Genomic DNA, 18,768 nt, shown 5'->3' with positions numbered 1-18,768 from the left:
AGCTTGAGTTATAGGGAGAGGTTGGCCAGGTTAGGACTTTGTTCCTGGGAATGTAGGAGAATGAGGGGTGACCTTTATTGAGGTGCATAAAATCATGAGGGACACAGATAGGTTGAAAGCACATAGTCTTTTTCCCAGGAAAGTGGAACTGAAAACTAGAGAGCGTAGGTTTAAAGTGAGAGGGGAAAGATTTCAAAGGGACCTGAGGGGCACCTTCTTCACTCAGAGGATGGTGTCGCTGTGGAATGAGCTGCCAGAGACAGTGGCTGAGGCAGGTACAATAAAAATATTTAAAAAGCATTTGGATAAGTACATGGATGGGAAAGGATTAGAGGGATATAGGCCAAACAGGGGCAATTGGGACGAGCTGGGAAGGCACCATGGTCGGTACGGACTGGTCAGGCTGAAGGGCCTGTTTCTGTATTTATTGCTCCATGAGTTGTCACATGTCAGGTTTAAAATCAGTTTAACAATTTCAAAAGCATTGACCCATTGAGAAAAGGCTTCAAACATATGGAACAACTCTCCCAACATCGGCACAAGCCAGATCAGAGAATCCCTACAGTGCAGAAGGAGGCTATTCGGTCCATCGAGACTGCACTGACTCCCACCCAGGCCATATCATCTCCACCCTACACATTTACAAAGAACAAAGAACAACACAGCCCGGGAAACAGGCCCTTCGGCCCAACGAGCCCACGCCGCCATTTTAACATTATGACTGCCCTCCTCTACCCATGACCTTTGTCATTTACCCTACTAATTCTCCTGATGCTAAGGGGCAATTTAGCACGGCCAATCCACCGCACACTTTTGGAGCATGGGAGGAAACCAGAGCACCCAGAAGGGGACCCGCACGGACCTGCAGAGAATGTGCAAACTCCACACAGGCAGTGACCTGAGGCTGGAATTGAACCCAGCTCCCTGGCGCTGTTAAGCAGCAGTGCTAACCACTGTTGCACCATCTACGGTGATGTTAGGAGGGAGGACTTTACAGGGTTGACTGCACCTGGTTGTGTCATTGTTGTTTCAGGGGGCCTATTTCAATGCCAAGCGATTGGTTGAGTCTCATTTTCTTCAAACTGCAGAAAGATTTCAGAAAGTCACAAAAAGAGTAAAGTATAAAATTCACACCTGTGCACCTATTGGACTTTTCTTGGGATTGATTCCATGTTCTGTTTCTTCTTGAATGTAGATTTCGGATTGAGTAACACCCTTGGAAAAGAGTTGTTGAACAGATTGTGCGGGAGCCCTGTCTATGCTGCCCCAGAACTAATGGTCCCCATTAAAAAATATCGCCCCAAGCTGGGCAATGTTTAATAGGCCAGTTTAACATGAACTCTTAAGTAGGCCGGACTAGGTAAGAACGGCGGAGTTCTCTCCTCGAAGAGGAACCAGATGGGTTTTTACAACAAGCAACAATGGTTTCATGGTCAGTGTTACAGGAAACACTCACTTAAAGTGGTAGTTGCATTCCTGAACGGTGGCACAGTGGTTTGCACTGCAGGTTCATAGTGCCAGGGACCTGGGTTCGATTCCCAGCTTGGCCCACAGTCTGTGCGGAGTCGACATGTCCTCCCCGTGTCTCTATGGCTTTGCCCTGGGTGCTCTGGTTTCCTCCCACAGTACAAAAGATGTGTTGGTTAGGTGCATTGGCAATACTAAATTCTCCCTCAGTGTATCCGAACAGGTACCAGAGTGTGGCGACTGGGGGATTTTCACAGTAATTTCATTGCAGTGTTTTTGTAAGCCTACTTGTGACAATAAACTAAACTCAATGTTTTCCCATTGGAATCAATGTTAAAAACAGAATTAGATTCCTAAGAAAAGTCTTGCCTGGAAAGATCAATGGAATAATCAAAACACTATACATACAGCCTGAAATTCTGTACTTCAAATTATAGGAAGTGCCTTTAAAATTGCTGCCTTGCTTACAGGCTGCTTCCTGCAAAGGCCTGTAAGGGGAGCAGGTACAGAGGAGATGTTAGGGGTAAGTTTTTCACTCAGAGGGTGGAGAGTGAGTGGCATCGGCTGCCGTCGGTGGTGGTAGAGGCGAACTCGCTGGGGTCTTTTAAGAGACTTCTGGATGAGTACATGGGATTTAATGGGATTGGGAGTTATAGATAGGCCTGGTAGGTATGGATATGATCAGTGCAACCTGTGGGCCGAAGGGCCTGTTTGTGCTGTAGTGTTCTATGTTCTATGTCAAGGCATCTTTAAAACACCAAATTCACAACAGGTTTCTCAAACACAGGCACTGTGCAGTACAGGACAGAGCCATACTCCTGCACAGCAAAGAATTCTTTTAAAAATAAAAGCCCACAGCCATTCTTCACGTACACAGTGCACCAACAAAGAAATTTGAAACACTAAGTTTATAGTACCTGTATGGTAAGATATAATACAGCCTTTCAAATGGACACTTCCAGCTGCTACAGGGTATGGTCACATTTGACAGGCACTTATCAAATCCAACATTATTGATTTCTGGAGTCATAGAATCATCGAATCCCTACAGAAAGAGGGCCATTCGGCCCATCAAGTCTGCACCAATAACAATCCCAGCCAGGCCCTATTGCTATAACCTGACATATTTACCCTGCTAACCCTCCTGACAATTTAGCATGGCCAATCCGCCTATCTTTGGGCTGTGAGAGGATGGACAGCATGGTGGCACAGTGGTTAACACTGCTCCCTCACAGCGCCAGGTGCCGGGGTTCGATTCCCTGCTTGCGTCATTGTGTGGAGTTTGCACATTCTCCCCATGTCTGAGTGGGTTTCCCCCGGGTGCTCCAGTTTCCTCCCACCGTCCAAAAGATATGCAGGTTAGGTGGCTTGCCCATGCTAAATTGCCCTCTTAGTGTCAGGGAGACGAGCTAGGGTAAATGTATGGGGTTATGAGGATAGAAGCAGACTGGGATTGTGGTTGGTGAAAATTTGATGTGTTGAATGGCCTCCTTCTATACTGTAGCATTCTATGAAACCTGAGCACCCAGAGGAAACCCATCCAGACATGGGGAGAACGTGCAAACTCCACACAGTCAGTGACCCAAGCTGGGATTTGAATGGGGGTCCCTGGCGCCATGAGGCAGCAGTGCTAACCACCAAGCCCCCATCTCACAAGGAAGTGTCTTTGGCCTCTTTTATTTGTGGCTAATATTAACAACATAGATGGCCAGATTCAGCATAGTACAGTTTCGAAATAAGTGGATGGAATTAAAATTTATTTGGAAGTTAAGAAAAATAATCCCGCACTTCTCCAGGATGAACTCTGTGCTATGGTGCAGTGGTCCAAGGAGTGGGCAACTTACCTTTTAATGTGGCTAAGAGTTCAGTTCTCCATTTCAACCACAATAATCCGAATCACAAAATCATAATCAATGGCCAGCCTTCAGTGCATTCAACTATTGAGGAGGATTTGGGTGTGACGGTTACAACTAACCTGAAGTTTACAAATCAGGTGGTTCAGGCAGTACAGTAGGAAGTCTCACAACACCAGGTTGACATTAGGTTGACACAGACATTCAGGCATGCAAATGTTTTACGAGCGCTGAATTGCATCCTTTTTGAATCAGGATGTCAGCATTTATCTCAAATGCTGACAAGTGCTGTAGCATTTGTCTTAAATGCTGACGTCCCAACTCAGGGGTGGCACAGTGGTTAGAACTACTGCCTCACAGTGCCAGGAACCCGGGTTCGATTCCCGGCTTGGGTCACTGTCTCCCTGTGTCTGTGTGGGTTTCCTCCGGGTGCTCCGATTTCCTCCCACAGTCTGAAAGACGTGCTGGTTAGGTGCGTAGGCTGTGCTAAATTCTCCCTCAGTGTACCCGAACAGGCGCCAGAGTGTGGGGATGTTCACAGTAACTTCATTGCAGTGTTAATGTAAGCTTACTTGTGACACAAATAAATGAATAAATTCTATAAGCAGCTGGTAGGCTCACATCTGGAGTTTGCATTCACAGTTCGGAATCCACACTTTCAGAGAGATATACAGCTTATAGAGAGAATGCAAAGAAGTGTTACCATGGAAATGGAAGGCATGAGGGAAATACTTCAAAGTAAAAATAAAGTATATTTATTATATATTATGCGCCACTGTGCTGCCTTGCCATGAGGAGTACTCAAGAATTCTTGGGTTAAAGTCTTTCAAGAAGAGAAGGATGGCACGGTGGCACAGTGGTTAGCACTGCTGCCTCATAGTGCCAGGGACCCGGGTTCAATTCCCAGCTTGGGTGACTGCCAGTGTGGAATTTGCACATTCTCCCCGTATCTGCATGGGTTTCCTCTGGGTGCTCTGCTTTCCTCCCACAGTCCAAAGTTGTGCAGCTGAGGTGAATTGGCCATGCTAAATTGCCCCTTAGTGTCCCATGATGTGTAGGTTAGTGGGTAATACGTGGGGTTAAGGGGATAGGGCTTGGGTGAGATGCTCTGTCAGAGTGTCAGTGCAGATTCAATGGGCCAAATGGCCTCCTCTGCAGTGTAGGGATTCGATAATTCCATAAGAAGACTGAACGTGCGCCAGAGGAAGTGGTGGCAGCAGGGACATTGGCAATATTTAAGAGGCACCTGGAAAGGTACAGGAATAGGGAGGGAATAGAGGGATACTGGGCCAGTAAGGGCAGTTTTCTTTTAGTTTAGGCAGGCATCATGATTGGCACAGGCTTGGAGGGCCAAAGGGCCTGTTCCTGCGCTGTACTATTCTTTGTTCTGGCTTGGACAAGGGGCCACATTTTCAGGCTCGGGGGTCAATAACGTAGGACTGAGATGAGGAGAAATTTCTTCACTCAAAGAGTTGTGAATCTTTGGGATTCTCTATTCTGGAGGGTTGTGAATGCTCCATCATCGAGTACGTTTACGACTCAGATAGATGGAAGTTTGACCTCTCAGGGAACCGAGGGATAGGGGGAGCGGGTGGGAAAGTAACAAATATTAGCCCTGATTATACTGAATGGTGGAATCAGGCATATACGGGCAGCACAGTGGCACAGTGATTAGCACTGCTGCCTCACAGCGCTGGGTTCGATTCCCGGCTTGGGTCACTGCCTGTGTGGAGTTCTCCCTGTGGGATTCCTCCGGATGCTCTGGTTTCCTCCCACAGTTCAGAAGATATCTGGTTCGGTGCACTGGCCATACTTAAATTCTCCCTCAGCGCGCCCAAACAAGTGTGGCGACTAGAGGATTTTCACAGTAACTTCATTGCAGTGTTAATATAAGCCCGCTTGTGACAAATAAACTTTAACTTTAACTTAACGTTTAGACCAATCCTGCTCCTATTTCTCATGTTCTCATATCCTGACCTGGCACGTGTGAGCTGGGACTGGGGAAAGGAGTGGCTGTGAAAGTTGTCAGGTTGTTGAAAAGACTTAACTGGTCCTTAAAATGTGCTACGGGGGATCGTAACATGTCCAATGGTTATGTTACCAGATCAAGACAGCTGAACCAGAGATTCAAAGGTTCCCACGGGCTGTCAGACGAATTTGAATTCGATTAGTAAATTAAATCAGTAAATTAAATTGTCGAATTAAGCTAAAACTTAATAATAAGAGAGTCTCAGAAAAGATAATCATGGAATGACTGTTTTGTCAATAACAATCCATCAGGTTCACTGTTTATTGTCTGCATCTTAATCTGGCCTACCTGTCAATCCAGAACCACAACCTGGCTGGTTGTTAATCGCCCTGGAAACCGCTCAGCCGACCAAATTGGATCAAACTGCAACAGAAATGTTAAACAAGAATGAAACTGGACGGACAGCGGGGCATCGACCGACACACTGGAAATGAGGAAGGGATACCCAGCCCAGCTACCCTGCAAAGTACTCAACCTTCACTAACATCGGGGGGCTTCTGCCAAATTTGGGAGATTTGACACCGGACAAGTGTGAGGTAATGCATTTTGGAAGGTCCAATCCATGTAGGAATTATACAGTCAATAGTAGAACCCTTAGGAGTATTGATAGGTAGAGAAATCTGGGTGTACGTGTCCACTGATCACTGAAAAGTGGCAACGCAGGTGGATAGGGTAGTCAAGAAAGCATGCTTGCCTTTATCGGTCAGGGCACTGAGGTTAAAAATTGACAAGTCATGTTGCAGCTGTACAGAGCCTTAGTTCGGTCTCATTTGGAATGTACTGTTCAATTCTGGTCTCCACACTATCAGAAGGATGTGGATGCTTTAGAGAGGGTACAGAAGAGGTTTACCAGGATATCGCCTGGCCTGGAGTTTATTAGCACTGAGGAGAGGTTGGAGAAACTTGGTTTGTTCTCACTGGAACGATGGAGATTGAGGGGAGAACTGATAGAGATTTGCAAGATTATGACTGGCACGGACAGAATGGATAATCAGATGCATTTTCCGAGGGTAGAAAAGTCAAGTACTGGGGGACATCAGTTTAAGGTGCGTGGGGAAAAGTTTAGAGGAGATTTGTGAGGCAAGTATTTTACACAGAGGGTGGTGAATGTCTGAAACGTGTTGCCCAGGGGGCAGGTACGATAGCAACGTTTAAGAGGCAACTGGACAAATACATGAATAGGATGGGAATGAAAGGAAATGGGCTCTGTAAGCGCATACGGTTTTAGTTTTGGCAGGCTTGGCACAGGCTTGGAGGGCAAAGGGCCTGTTCCTCTACTGTACTGTTCTTTGTTCTTCATAGGCTGGTCAAGTAACAGCCTGAAGCAATCATACTCAGAGAATCATACCTTACAGACAGTGCCCCAGACACCACAATCACCATTCCTGGAAATGTCCAGCTCTGCAGGCAGACCACACCCAGTAGTGATGACAGGGTAGCACCGTGGTAACTAGTGGAGAGGGAGTTGCGCTTATTGATTCCAGACTCCGTGAAGACACGTGGCATCAGGTGGTACATGGGCAAGGAAATCTAATGCAGCCTACCACATACCTCTGCAACCAACCCCCCACGCCCTTACCCCCACCCCAACCACCACCCCTCTACCCCACTCTGTGCACGAATCAGTACTCTTCCATGTTGAACGCCACTTAAAGTTTTTAAAGTTTATGTCTATTTATTAGTGTCACAAGTAGGCTTACATTAACACTGCAATGAAGCTTCTGTGAAAATTCCCCAGTCATCACACTCTGGCGCCTGTTGCGGTACACTGAGGGAGAATTTAGCATGCCCAATGCACTTACCCAGCAGGTCTTTCAGACTGTGGGAGGAAACCAGAGCACCTGAAGGAAACCCACGCAAACACGGGGAGAATGCGCAGACTCCTAATAGACAGTGACCCAAATTGGGAATTGAACCTGGATCCCTGGCGTTGTGAGGCTGCAGTTTTAACCACTGTGCCATCGTGCCACCACTTGGAGGAGTATTAAGGGTGAAAAATGTCCTCTGGGTGGGGGACTTCAATGTCAATATCAAGGGTGAATTGGTCAAGTCTTAATGGGCATAGCTGCTGGACTGGGTCTGTGGCAGATGGTGAGGGAATCAATAGGAGGGAAAAACCTACTCAACGTCATCGTCACCAACCTACCAAATTCAAAATGCAAAATCTACGACCTAGGCTGACTTCATGAAACACCTTGGCGTTTCGGGCCTGGATCATTACACTGACATCAAAGCAGCATTGGAGAAAGTGAGGCATCAAAGAGTGCTGGGTAAATTCGGGGCTGGGGAAATCCCTCCAAGCAGATAGGAAGATGGTTGTGGTGAATGTCAGTCATCCCAGTTCCATGACATCACTGCAGGAGCCCCTCAGGGTCCAACATTCTTCAACTGCTTCATCAATAATCTTCCCTCCATCATAACATCAGAAGTGGGTATGTTCACTGGTGATTGCACAATATTCAGCACCATTTGTGACTCCTCAGATACTGAAGCCGTCCGTGTCCAAACGCAGCAAGACCTGGACAATAGCCAGACTTGGGCTGACAAATGGCAAATAACATTTGTACCACACAATGACCATCTCCAACTAGAGAGGATCCAACCATCATCTTTGATATTCAATGGCATTACCATTGCTGAATCCCTCACTACCAACACCCTGGCAACAAGAGCAGATCAGGATTTCTGCGATAAATAATTTATCTCCAGACTTCCCAAAGCCTGTCCACCATCTACAAGGCACAAGTCAGGAGTGTGATGGAATACTCTCTACTTTCCTGAGTGAGCGCAGCTCCAAGAACACTCAAGGAGCTTGACCTAGGACAAAATAGCCCATGTGATTGACATCTCATCCACAAACATTCACCGCCTCCACCACAGACACACAGTAACAGCCGTGTGTACCATCTACAAGATGCACTGCAGGAAATCACCAAGGCTCCTGAGACAGCACCTTCCAAACTCACAACCGCTGCCATCTAGATGGACAAGAGCAGCAGATGCATAGGGACACCATCAACTGCAAGTTGTCGTCCAAGTCATTCATCATCCTGACTTGGAAATATATTGCTGTTCCTTCACTGGGGCAAAAATCCTGGAACTTCCTCCCAAACTGCTCCTGCATGCATCTTCAACACAGAAACCGCAATGGTTCAAGAAGGCAGCACACCACCACCTTCTCAAGGGTAATTAGGGGTCGGAAATAAATGCTAGCCTAGCCAGTGACGGCCACATTCTAAGAATGAATTAATAAAAGAAGTTCCGCCAATGGCCTATAAGTGCAGAACAAAATGCTGACTCCCCAAACTCTGATCTCAAGGCTGAGGGGAAGTAAGTGAAATTGCTGACACACTCTATGCTCACACACACACTTCAGAGCGACAAGGAAGTGTAACTTCTCTAGAACTAGTAACGATAGCAGAACAATAAACTGACCCAGTAAAACACAGTATAGTAACAGAACCTGACATTCAACTCTGTTTAGACATGGTGGTTAGCACTGCTGCCTCACAGCGCCAGAGACCCGGGTTCGATTCCTGGCTTGGGTCACTGTCTGTGTGGAACATAGAACATAGAACATAGAACATTACAGCGCAGAACAGGCCCTTCGGCCCACGATGTTGCGCCGACCAGTTACAAAACAATGACCCACTAACCTAAACCAATCCCTTCTCGTCCATAAACCTATCCACGGATCTCTTAAACGCCCCCAAACTAGGCGCATTTACAACTGCAGCAGGCAGGGCATTCCAATCCCTCACCACCCTCTGGGTAAAGAACCTACCCCTGACATCCGTCCTATAACTACCCCCCCTTAATTTAAAGCCATGCCCCCTCGTGCTAGATTTCTCCATCAGAGGAAAAAGGCTATTACTATCCACCCTATCTAAACCTCTAATCATCTTATATGTTTCAATAAGATCCCCTCTTAGCCGCCTTCTTTCCAGCGAAAACAACCCCAAATCCCTCAGCCTCTCCTCATAGGACCTCCCCTCCATACCAGGCAACATCCTGGTAAACCTCCTCTGCACCCTCTCCAAAGCCTCCACATCCTTCCTATAATGTGGGGACCAGAACTGCACACAGTACTCCAAGTGCGGCCGCACCAGAGTTGTGTACAGTTGCAACATAACGCTGCGACTCCTAAATTCAATCCCCCTACCAATAAACGCCAAGACACCGTATGCCTTCTTAACAACCTTATCTACTTGACTCCCAACTTTCAGGGATCTATGTACACATACACCTAGATCCCTCTGCTCATCCACACTATTCAAAGTCCTCCCGTTAGCCCTATACTCGACACATCTGTTATTCCTACCAAAGTGAATTACCTCACACTTCTCCGCATTAAACTCCATCCGCCACCTCTCGGCCCAGCTCTGCAACCTGTCTAGTTTGCACATTCTCCCCGTGTCCGTGTGGGTTTCCCCCAGATGCTCCGGTTTCCTCCCACTGTCCGAAAGACATGCTGGTTAGTTGCAGTGACCCAAACAGGCGCCGGAATGTGGAGGCTATGGGATTTTCACAGTAACTTCATTGCAGTGTTAATGTAAGCCTTACTTGTGACACTAATAAATATACTTATAAAATAAATCTCCCTTTTAAGACCCTGTTGGATCTTATCTGCTTCATACATCTGCTGTATCATACACCTTTCACATCCCTCTTATCATATTTGTTTGGCAGGGCAATGACCTCAACGAGATGCATGAGGTTGCCCTCTTGGAGTATGAGCTACTTGATTGAGATAATGATTGTCTGTCCAATCAGAGAATCTTGCCTTATATATATTAAGGAGTGTCAGATATCCTGAGACTCTGGAGTCTGACTTTGTACCTGAAATCCTCTTAGCAATGGAAATAAGTTTGTGACCCTGGTGAAGGGACACTGACCTCTGTGGAGTTATTTCAGGTAGATTTCAAGATGTGAACCTCATGTCTGTGGTTGGAAAAGATTCTGAAGGAGACAATCTATCTCCATTTGGAGAGGCAAGGTTGATCAGGGATAGTCAGCATGGTTTTGTCAGAGGGAAGTCATGCCTAACAAATTTGATGGAATTTTTTGAGCATATAACCAAGGGTGTGATCATAGATCATAGAACCCTACAGTGCAGAAAGAGGCCCTTTGATCCATTGAGAAGGCAGAGTGGTTGTGGATGGGTCTTTTTCTGAATGGAGGTCAGTCACCAGTGGAGTGCCCCAGGGGTCTGTTCTAGGACCCTTGCTGTTTGTCATTTTCATAAATGACCTGGATGAGGAAGTGGAGGGATGGGTAAGTAAGTTTGCTGATGACACGAAGGTCGGTGGTGTTGTGGATGGTCTGGAAGGATGTCAAAAGTTGCAGCAGGACATAAATAGGATGCAGGACTGGGTGGAGAAGTGGCAGATGGACTTCAACGCGGATAAATGTGTAGTCGTCCAATTTGGCAGAACCAATGGGATGAACGAGTACACTATCAAGGGCAGGAGTCTTGGTAGTGTTGAAGAGCAGAAGGATCTTGGGGTCCGGGTCCACAGGACTCTTAAATCGGCCTCGCAGGTGGAGGAGGTGGTCAAGAAGGCGTATGGTGTACTGGCCTTCATTTACTGAGGGATTGAGTTTAGGAGTCGGGAGGTAATGCTGCAACTTTAAGACCCTTGTCAGGCCTCATTTGGAGTACTGTGCGCAGTTCTGGTCGCCTCACTATAGGAAGGACGTAGAAGCTATTGAGAGGGTACAGAGGAGATTTACAAGGATGTTGCCTGGACTGGGAGGCATGCCTTATGAAGTTAGGTTGAGGGAGCTGGGACTCTTTTCCCTGGAGAGACAAAGGTTGAGAGGTGACCTGATAAAGTTTATAAAATGTTGAGAGGAATAGATAGGGTGGATTCTCAGAGGCTATTTCCCCGGGTTGAAATGGTCGCTACGAGAGGACACAGATTTAAGGTGTGGGGAGGCAAGTACAGAAGTGATGTTAGGGGTAAGTTTTTCACTCAGAGGGTGGTGAGTGAATGGAATCGGCTGCCGTCAGTGGTGGTGGAGGTGAACTCGCTGGGGTCTTTTAAAAGACTTCTGGATGAGTATATGGGGTTTAATGGGATTGGGGGTTATAGATAGGTCTATAGATTGATAGGTGTTGATGTGATCGGCGCAACTCGTGGGCCGAAGGGCCTGTTTGTGTTGTAGTGTTCTATGTTCTATGAGTCTGCACTGAACGCAATCCCACCTAGGCCCTACCCCCATATCCCTACATATTTATACCCACTAATCCCTCTAACCTACACATCCCTGGACACTAAGTGGTCATGCTAAGAAATTGCCCATCAACCTAACCTGCACATCTTTGGACTGTGGGAGGAAACTGGAGCACCTGGAGGAAACCCACGCAGACATGAGGAGAATGTGCAAACTCCACACAGACAATGACCTGAGCCGGGAATCGAATCCAGGATGAGAGTAGTGTGTTTGATGTAGTTTATATGGGGTTCAGCAAAGCCTTTGACAAAATCCCACATTGCAGGCTTATTAAGAAGGCAAATATACATGGGATACAGAGTAATCTGACAAGGTGGATTCATAATTGGCTTAGCAGTAGGAAGCAGAGGATGGTGACAAATGGCTGTTTTAGTGACAGGAGGCCAGTGACCAGTGGTATATCACAGGAATCTTATGTTCTTATTATGTTATCACTGCTGGGCCCCTTATTGTTTGCCATTTATATAAATGATGTAGATTTCGATGTAGGATCAGTAAGTTTACCGATGACCCACAGACTGGCTGGGTGGTTAACGGTGAGGTTGAGTGTCTTGGGTTACAGGGAGATATAGACGAGATGGTCAAACGGGTGGATAAGTGGCAGATGGAATTTAACCCTGAAAAATGTGAGATAATAAACTTTGGAAGGAGTAATTTGACAAGGAAGTATACTATGACAGGTCTGACACTGGGAAGTTTCAAAGGGACCTTGGTGTGTTTGTCCATAGATCTCTGGCGATGAAAAGGCAGGTAAACAGGCTGGTGAGAAAGGCATGTGGCACACTCACCTTTATCTATTGGGGTAAGATTACAAAAGCAGAGAGGTCATGATGGAGTTGTGTAGGACTTTGGTGAGGCCACAGCTGGAATACTGTGGTCACCACATTATAGGAAGGATGTGATCGCACTGGAGGGAATGCAGAGGAGATTCACCAGGATGCTGCCTGGGATGGAACATTTAAATTATGAAGAGAGGTTGGATAGACTTGGGTTGTTTTCTCTGCAGCAGAGAAGACTGAGACATGACCTGATTGAGGTGCTCAAGATTGAGGGGTATGGACAGGGTGGATAGGGAGCACTAATCCCCTTAGTTGAAGGGTCAGTTACAAGAGGACACAAGTTAAAAATGAGGGTGGGAGCTTTAGGGGGATTTGAGAAATAGCAATTTTACCCAGAGGGTGATGTCGGTCTGGAATGTGCTAGCTGGGAGGGTGGTGGAGGCGGGATGCCTCACATCCTTTAAAAAGTATCTGGATGAGCACTTGGCACATCATAACATTCAGGGCTATGGGCCAAATGCTGGTAAGTGGGATTAGGTGGACAGGTCAGGGTCTTTCATTTGTCAATGCAGACTCGATGGGCTGAAGGGCCTCTTCTCCATTGTAGTATTCTGTGATTCTGAGCATCTTAAAGGAAGAGAAAGAAAAAAAGACAGAATTAGGGAGGGAACTCCCAACTTAAGGCCTAAGCAGTTGAACCGCTCCAATTGTTAGCAATTATTGTGGGACTGAACCCTGTAGTTTCTACTTTACTACAGCAGAAGTGAAGAGAATAATAGGCTGTTTAAGACTATGGATAGATTGATAGTGATAAATATACCTTATCAATGACAAGTCAAGCTCGTGATCGATTCAATGGCCCAATGAACAAAGGGTTGGGCAGCGCTCAGATGGTATTTCTTAACGCGGGATTGAAAGAACACCTCACTACGTCAATATGGCATTAAAGATATCAAGGGGAGGCATTGTTTTGACAACCAGGATTGTTTTAAGTAATCCTCTCTTTTTTTTCTTTTAATCCAGAGTTTGGGTTGCAGGCTTCATTCAGCTTTAATAGATGTGGGAGAATAGGGATGTGTTATTTGTTGTAGCAGTGGCTATTTTACTCCAGTGTGTTTTGACTGGGCTGAACTCATATCCCCCACCGAGAGATCTGGCCCACCGAGAGTAGACAACTATGCGAAACATCCATCGCGCCTTGTAATTCAGTCTGACAGGGTGACTCATCACTTTGTGACACCAGGTTTATTTCCAGAAAAGGGAGGTTTTTTTAACTCTGCTTTTGGGGGTTTTTGCTTTAAATTTGAAAAGTGAAGTGACATTCTTGTCTCATGGATTAAGAGTTGCTGGTGTGGAAGGGGTTCTGAGTTCACACCTGGACTCCATCCAAATTCAAGCTTTTACCATTCCCAAGACTTTGCTTCCATTCACTGCAGAGTCACATGCAATGAATAGTCAGGGATCTCCATAACACATAGTGAAAAGAGTTACACCAGCAAGCTTAAGCTCTGGATTGCGTCAGAGTGCTTGGAACTGACTGAATGATTACCTGCCGCACTCATGTATAAAAATATCGAGTCCTGTTCCCCGGCTGCCGTGCCCCACACACCAGAAACCACGTACTCTTCAGGGAGGCAAAACGACCATGTGAAGAGAGGTGAGGAAATATTCGAATTTCACGGTGCTCTTTTCTGAGCCTCAGGTTTGCTCGCCTTTGTAGCTGGCCTCTTGTGAATCCAGACCCTCTTCTCTGTTCATGAGACCACTTCTAACCCGCACGTCGATTCAATTTTCCGGCTCTCGCACTTTAGATACTTTTACCCGAGGAAAGTCTAACCATTGCAGTCCTGAATGTTCCAGTTGGCTCAGTGCCATTTCAAAGAGGGAGAGTTACCAAATATCCACTGCCTTTTGTGTTAAAGCTCTTGCTTTCACTGGCCGAGTGCTAATTTTAAGATTATTTCCTCTTGTTCTTAATTCATGGGATCATAGAATCCCTACAGCACAGAAGGAGGCCATTCAGTCCATCAAGTCTGCACCGACTCTCGAACAGAGCATCCCCCCCACCCCCCCAAACCCTATTCCTGTAACCCCACGTATTTACCCCACTATCCTTCCCCCCCCACCCCCCAAGCTTAAACACCTTGAGTCAATAATGGGAAATTTAGCATGGCCAATCCACTTAACCTTTGTATTTTTAGACACTAAGAGGCAATTTAACGCAGCCAATCCACCTAATCTTCACATCTTTGGACATTAATGGGCAATTTAGTGTGGCCAATCCACCTAACCTTCACATCTTTCGATACTAATGGGCAATTTTAGCATGGCCAATCCAACTAACCTGCACATCAGATTGTTGCCTGGATTGGGTGGCATGCCTTAGGTTGAGTGAGCTCGGCCTTTTCTCCTTGGAGAGACGAAGGATGAGGGGTGACCTGATGGAGGTGTGTAAGATGATGAGAGGTATAGATGGGATGGATTCTCAGGTTTTTTTCCCAGGGTTAAAATGGTTACCACAAGAGGATACAGGTTTAGGGTGCTGGGGAGTAGGTACAGAGGAGATGTCAGGGGTAAGTTTTTCACTCAGAGTGTGGGTGCATGGAATCGGCTGCCAGCAATGGTGGTGGAGATGGATTTGATGGACGCTTTTAACAGACTTTTGGATGAGTACATGAAACTTAGTAAGATAGAGGGTTATAGTAAGCCTAGTAATCTCTAAGGTAGGGACATGTTCAGCACAACTTTGTGGGCTGAAGGGCCTGTATTGTGCTGTAGTTTTTCTGTTTCTATCAGATTGTGGGAGGAAATCAGAGCGCCTGGAGGAAACCCACACAGACATGGGGAGAATGTGCAAACTACACACAGGCACCCAAGGCTGGGATCAAACCTGGGTCCCTGTGAGGCAACAGAGCTAACACTGTGTCTCCGTGCCACTGCTTGGATAGTGGGATTCTTGATATTTTCACTGTACCGACATCAAGGTCATAGGATCAGATTTTACCATCATGTTGCACCCATTTTTGGGCGTGAAAACTTGGTAAAGTTGGGCGTGAGGTGGTGAGCGTGATCTGCACCCACTCTGCGCCAGTTCCTCCTTTACCAAGGCCCAGAAACGGCCACAATCATGCATGCATTTAAATTGACTTAATAGGCTGCATGCCCAACTTTACCGACACTTCCCCCCTCTTTTACCACCACGATCACCCATCCAGAATCAGTGCAAAACGTACATGCTCCATACAAGTCTGATCCGGGCGTTCCATCAGCGGGGGTTAGTGAGGAGGTAAGTGCCTCGCATCAGGCTCTCTATTTGATCGGTGGGGGGAGGAACGGGGGTCTGCTGTCTCTGTCTGAGATCAGTGAGGGGAAAGGGGGGTTCGCTGCCACTCTGCCAGAGATCAGTGTGGGGAAAAGGGGGGTTCGCTGCCACTCTGCCAGAGATCAGTGAGGGGAAAGGGGGTTCGCTGCCACTCTGCCAGAGATCAGTGTGGGGAAAGGGGGGTTCGCTGCCACTCTGTTCGAGATCAGTGAGGGGAAAGGGGGGGTTTGCTGCCACTCTGCTCGATCAGTGAGGGGAAAGGGGGGTTCGCTGCCACTCTGCTCAAGGTCAGTGAGGGGAAAGGGGGTTCGCTGCCACTCTGCCTGATGTCAGTGAGGGGAAAGGGGGGTTCGCTGCCACTCTGTTCGAGATCAGTGAGGGGAAAGGGGGGTTCGCTGCCACTCTGTTCGAGATCAGTGAGGGGAAAGGGGGGTTCGCTGCCACTCTGTTCGAGATCAGTGAGGGGAAAGGGGGGTTCGCTGCCACTCTGTTCGAGATCAGTGAGGGGAAAGGGGGGTTCGCTGCCACTCTGTTCGAGATCAGTGAGGGGAAAGGGGGGTTCGCTGCCACTCTGTTCGAGATCAGTGAGGGGAAAGGGGGGGTTCGCTGCCACTCTGTTCGAGATCAGTAAGGGGAAAAGGGGGGTTCACTGCCACTCTGCCAGAGATCAGTGAGGGGAAAAGGGGGGTTCGCTGCCACTCTGCTCGAGATCAGTGTGGGGAAAGGGGGGTTCGCTGCCACTCTGCTCCAGGTCAGTGAGGGGAAAGGGGGGGTTCGCTGCCACTCTGCTCCAGGTCAGTGAGGGGAAAGGGGGGGTTTGCTGCCACTCTGCTCGAGATCAGTGAGGGGAAAAGGGGGGTTCACTGCCACTCTGCCAGAGATCAGTGAGGGGAAAAGGGGGGTTCACTGCCACTCTGCTCAAGGTCAGTGAGGGGAAAGGGGGGTTCGCTGCCACTCTGTTCAAGATCAGTGAGGGGAAAAGGGGGGTTCGCTGCCACTCTGTTCGAGATCAGTGAGGGGAAAGGGGGGTTTGCTGCCACTCTGTTCGAGATCAGTGAGGGGAAAGGGGGGTTCGCTGCCACTCTGTTCGAGATCAGTGAGGGGAAAGGGGGGGTTCGCTGCCACTCTGTTCGAGATCAGTGAGGGGAAAGGGGGGGGTTCGCTGCCACTCTGTTTGAGATCAGTGAGGGGAAAGGGGGGGTTCGCTGCCACTCTGTTCGAGATCAGTGTGGGGAAAAGGGGGGTTCGCTGCCACTCTGCTCGAGATCAGTGAGGGGAAAAGGGGGGTTCGCTGCCACTCTGCTCGAGATCAGTGTGGGGAAAAGGGGGGTTTGCTGCCACTCTGCCTGATGTCAGTGAGGGGAAAGGGGGGGTTCGCTGCCACTCTGTTCGAGATCAGTGTGGGGAAAAGGGGGGTTCGCTGCCACTCTGCCAGAGATCAGTGTGGGGAAAAGGGGGGTTCGCTGCCACTCTGTTCGAGATCAGTGTGGGGAAAAGGGGTTCGCTGCCACTCTGCCTGATGTCAGTGAGGGGAAAGGGGGGGTTCGCTGCCACTCTGCTCGAGGTCAGTGAGGGGGAAAGGGAAGGCGTTCGCTGCCACTTTGCTTGAGATCTGTGGAGGTGAAGGGGGAGGGAGAGGCCCATGATCCCTCTGGGTGATGGAGGGATAAGGGGGTCAGTAATGTTGTGGGGGTGGGGTAATGTCTGTGGGGGCCAGGGAAAAGGCATTATCCAGCCTTGGAGAGATGTGGCAGGGGAGTGTTATTCTATCATTTTTTTTCCTGTGCGTGCGCAGTTGGAGGAACCGATCGGAGCTGCAGGATTTTGGGTGCGTTAAGCCCTGCCTATAGGCTTCCGCAGCACGATTCGGAATCGCTGATATTATTTTCAGGCAGAGTGTGTATGGGGGCACCTGAGAACGGGTTTGAAAGTCGGATCTGAAACACTCCCAGTTTCAAATCTGCCCAGCACTTAGAACCAAAATGGTAAAATAGGGTCCATTATAGTGCTTAATGAGAGCCCTCTGCCTATTGTGTTTGTGTCAACTTTCTGCAAGAGCAAGTCAGTTAGCCCAGTTCCTCCTCCCTCCATGACCGTCACCCCTAGAACCTTTTGTCTAAAGCCCTGAAAATGTCCTCTTTGGCTGTTTATCCAACTCCTTTTAGAAAGCGTGGTTCAATGTGCACCCACAGCATTCGGACAGTGCATTCCAGATCTGAATGTTTCATGCATAAAAGCATTCTCTCCTCATGTTATCTTTTGGTCCATTTTTAATTACCTTAAATTAGTAACCTTGTAATTTTGACAGAGGGCAGGATTTTCCCATCCAGCCTGCTACAGGAATCAGAGTGAGTGGAGCATGGGCCTTAGAATTGTGGAATCCCTACAGTACAGAAGGAGGCCATTTGGCCCATCGAGTCTGCACCGACCACAATCCCACCCAGGCCCTATCCTGTAACCCCATGTATTTACCCTGCCAGTCCCCCGGACACTAAAATTCAATTTAGCATAGCCAATCAACCTAACCTGCACATCTTTGGAGTGTGGGAGGAAACCGGAGCGAAATCCACACAGACAACAGCGAGGATGTGCAAGCTCCACAAGAACAGTCACCCGAGGCCAGAATTGAACCCGGGTCCCTGGTGCTGAGAGGCAGCAATGCTAACCACCATGCCACAGTGCCATCCTCGGGTGGGATTTTCCGACCGTGGGCGAGTGTGGAAATCCCTCCCAGAGGCTCTGAAGGGATTTAGGTTTAGACAGGCTCAGTGAGTGGGCAAAAACATGGGAGATGGAATAGAATGTGGGGAAAAAAAAGTGAAGTTATCCCCTTCGATAGAACAAAAACAGAAATGCGACGGTGAGAGATTGGGAAGTGTTGAAGTCCTGTGTGTAATTGATCATGAGTCACTGGGAATTAAGACATAGGGTGCAGCAAGCAGTTAAGAAGCAAGCGGTGTATTGACTTTTATTACAAGAGATTTGACTGTAGGAGTGAAGCAGTCTTGGTTTAATTGTATAGAACCTTGAACTGGGGTATTGTCTGCAGTTTTCATTTCCTTATCAAAGGAAGGATATACT

At 47.8% G+C, this 18,768-nt stretch overlaps 1 long non-coding RNA gene across 1 annotated transcript in view; it reads right to left on the bottom strand.

Moving 5' to 3' along the window:
* LOC145345566 (uncharacterized) overlaps positions 1 to 18,768 on the bottom strand; it is a 53,565-nt gene that overhangs the window by 18,206 nt on the left and 16,591 nt on the right. The window contains exon 2 of the long non-coding RNA XR_013887083.1: positions 5,638 to 5,712. This is a non-coding gene — a long non-coding RNA (uncharacterized LOC145345566). The remainder of the gene's footprint in view (positions 1 to 5,637; positions 5,713 to 18,768) is intronic.

The sequence above is a fragment of the Carcharhinus amblyrhynchos genome, chromosome 7, assembly GCF_965287045.1.
Source record: "Carcharhinus amblyrhynchos chromosome 7, sCarAmb.v2.hapA, whole genome shotgun sequence".
In the NCBI taxonomy this organism is placed as follows: domain Eukaryota; kingdom Metazoa; phylum Chordata; class Chondrichthyes; order Carcharhiniformes; family Carcharhinidae; genus Carcharhinus; species Carcharhinus amblyrhynchos.
This window is presented reverse-complemented; position numbering and strand designations above follow the sequence as displayed.